Here is a 3,745-nt window from a genome sequence, read left to right as displayed (position 1 = left end):
GTGCAGGAGGGAGGGATTCCGGTTTCTGGACAACTGGGGTCCTTTCTGGGGAAGGTGGGACCTCTATAAAAAGGATGGGCTACACCTGAACCTGAGGGGCACCAGTGTCCTTGGGGGGAGGTTTGCTAGTGCTCTTTGGGAGGGTTTAAACTAACTCCGCGGGGGCATGGGAACCAGGACTGTAGCTTTAGGGTACAGGACCTTGAGTGTAGGGAGGTTAGGAATAATGCAACGATCTCTAAGGAGGGTGCCTGTAACCAGAAAGGTGGATTGAAGTGTGTATACTTCAATGCCAGATGTATAAGGAATAAGGTAGGTGAACTTGCAGCGTGGGTTGGTACCTGGGACTTCGATGTTATGGCCATTACAGAGACGTGGGTAGAACAGGGACAAGAATGGCTGTTGAACGTTCCAGAGTTCAAATGTTTTAGTAGGATCAGACATGGGGGTAAAAAAGGGGGAGGCGTGGCATTACTTGTCAAAGACAGTATCACAGCAGTGGAATGGACGATGGAAGAGGACTTGCCATCTGAGGTAGTTTGGGCTGAGGTTAGAAATAGGAAAGGTGAGGTCACCCTGTTAGGTGTTTTCTACAGGCCTCCTAATAGTCCTAGAGAAGTAGAGGATAATATTGCGAGGATGATTCAGGAAAAGAGTGAAGGTAGCAGGGTGGTTGTTATGGGGGACTTTAACTTCCCAGATATTGACTGGGAGAGCTATAGCTCGAGTTCATTAGATGGGTCTGTGTTTGTACAATGTGTGCAGGAGGGTTTCCTGACACAATATGTCGACAGGCCAACAAGAGGGGAGGCTATATTGGATTTGGTTCTAGGTAATGAACCAGGCCAGGTGTTAGACTTGGAGGTAGGTGAGCACTTCGGGGACAGTGACCACAACTCGGTGACTTTTACTTTAGTGATGGAGAGGGATAATCGTGCGCCGCAGGGCAAGAGCTATAGCTGGGGGCAGGGAAATTATGATGCAGTGAGGCATGACTTAGGTTGTGTGGATTGGAAAAACAGGCTTCAAGAGAAGAACACTAATGAGATGTGGGGATTGTTCAAGGAGCAGCTACTGTGTGTCCTCGATAGGTATGTACCAGTCAGGCATGGTGTAAAGGGCCTTGTGAGGCAGCCGTGGTTTAGTAAGGAATTGGAGTCCCTTGTGAAAGGGAAGAAGGCGGCATATGTAAAGATGAGGCGTGAAGGTTCAGTAGGGGCGATTGAGAGTTATAAGGTAGCCAGGAAGGAGCTAAAGAGGGAGCTAAGAAAAGCGAGAAGGGGACATGAAAAGTCTTTAGCTGGTAGGATTAGGGAAAACCCAAAGGCTTTCTATAGGTATGTCAAGAATAAAAGGATGACTAGGGTAGGTATCGGTCCAGTCAAGGATAGTAGTGGGAAGTTGTGTGTGGAGGCGGAGGAGATTGGAGAGACATTAAATCAGTACTTTTCATCAGTATTCACTCAGGAACAGGACACTGCTGATGTGAATATGGAATCACAAATAATTAGAATGGATGCCCTGGAAATATGCAGGGAAGAGGTTTTGGGAATATTGGAAAGGATGAATATAGATAAGTCTCCTGGGCCTGATGGCATTTACCCCAGGATCCTATGGGAAGCTAGGGAGGAGATAGCAGAGCCATTGGCCTGGATTTTTATGTCGTCATTGTCAACGGGAATAGTACCAGAGGACTGGAGGATAGCGAATGTGGTCCCATTGTTCAAGAAAGGGAGTAGGGATAGCCCTAGTAACTATAGGCCAGTGAGTCTGACTTCAGTGGTGGGCAAAGTCTTAGAGAGAATGGTAAGGGATAAGATTTATGAACATCTGGGTAGGAATAACGTGATCAGGGATAGCCAGCATGGTTTTGTGAAGGGCAGGTCGTGCCTCACAAACCTTATTGAGTTCTTTGAGAAGGTGACTAAGGAAGTGGATGAGGGTAAAGCAGTAGATGTTGTGTATATGGATTTTAGTAAGGCGTTCGATAAGGTTCCCCATGGTAGGCTAATGCTAAAACTTCGGAGGTATGGCATTGAAGATACATTAGAGGTTTGGATTAGGAATTGGCTGGCTGGAAGGAGACAGAGGGTAGTAGTTGATGGATTATGTTCATCTTGGAGCGCAGTTACAAGCGGTGTACCACAAGGATCTGTTTTGGGACCATTGCTTTTTGTTATCTTTATAAATGATCTAGAGGAAGGACTTGAAAGCTGGGTAAGCAAGTTTGCGGATGACACGAAAGTCGGTGGAGTTGTGGATAGTGAGGAAGGAAGTGGTAGGTTACAGCGGGATATAGATGAGTTGCAGAGCTGGGCGGAAATGTGGCAAATGGAATTCAATGTAGCTAAGTGCGAAGTCGTTCACTTTGGTAGGAATAACAAGATGATGGATTACTGGGCTAATGGTAGGCTACTTGGTAGTGTGGATGAGCAGAGGGATCTCGGTGTCCATGTACACAGATCTCTGAAAGTTGCCACCCAGGTAAATAGTGCTGTGAGGAAGGCATATGGTGTACTGGGCTTTATTGGCAGAGGAATTGAGTTCCGGAGTCCTGAGGTCATGTTGCAGTTGTATAAGACTCTGGTGAGGCCTCATCTGGAGTATTGTGTGCAGTTTTGGTCGCCATACTATAGGAAGGATGTGGAAGCTTTAGAACGAGTGCAGAGGAGGTTTACCAGGATGTTGCCTGGAATGGTAGGAAAATCTTATGAGGAAAGGCTGAGGCACTTGGGGCTGTTCTCATTGGAGAAGAGAAGGTTTAGGGGAGATCTGATAGAAGTGTATAAGATGATTAGGGGTTTAGATAGGGTAGATACTAAGAACCTTTTACCGCTAATGGAGTCAGGTGTTACTAGGGGACATAGCTTTAAATTAAGGGGTGGTAGGTATAGGACAGATGTTAGGGGTAGATTCTTCACACAGCGGGTTGTGAGTTCATGGAATGCCCTGCCCGTATCAGTGGTGAACTCTCCTTCTTTATGTTCATTTAAGCGGGCATTGGATAGGCATTTGGAAGTTATTGGGCTAGTATAGGTTAGGTAGGACTCGGTCGGCGCAACATCGAGGGCCGAAGGGCCTGTACTGCGCTGTATCCTTCTATGTTCTATGTTCTATGTAAGCTCTGTCTGCCACTCCTCGGTCCATTGGTCAATCTGATCAAGATCCTGCCGCAATCTAAGGTAACCTTATTTGTTGGCTATTATACCTCCAATTTTGGTGTCATCTGCAAACTTGCGAAATATACCTCCTATGTTCATATCCAAATCATGTATATACATGATGAAAAGTAACAGAACAAGCACCGATCCTTGTGGCACTCCACTGGTCACAGGCATCCAGTCTGAAAAACAACTCTCCACCACAACCCGCTGTCCTCGACTTTTAAGCCTGTTCTGTATCCAACTGGTTAATTCCCCCTGTATTCCATGTGACCGAATCTTGCTAACCAGTCTCCCATACAGAACCTTGTCGAATGCCTAACTGAAGTCTATATAGATCACATCCAGCGTTCAGCCTTCAACAATCCTCTCCGTTACTTCTCAACAAAAAACAATCAAGTTAGTGAGACATGATTTTCCAGGCACAACCCAATTTGGCTATCCTGATAAAGCATTTTTGCCCAAAATGTCTATTTTCCTGCTCCCCAGATGCTGCCTGACCTACTGTGCTTTTCCAGCACCACTCTAATCTCGACTCTCATCTCCAGCATTTACAGTCCACACATTTGACTATACCTGATGTG

The sequence above is a fragment of the Hemiscyllium ocellatum genome, unplaced genomic scaffold (assembly GCF_020745735.1).
Source record: "Hemiscyllium ocellatum isolate sHemOce1 unplaced genomic scaffold, sHemOce1.pat.X.cur. scaffold_125_pat_ctg1, whole genome shotgun sequence".
NCBI lineage: Eukaryota > Metazoa > Chordata > Chondrichthyes > Orectolobiformes > Hemiscylliidae > Hemiscyllium > Hemiscyllium ocellatum.
Note: the sequence above shows the minus strand (reverse complement) of the source record.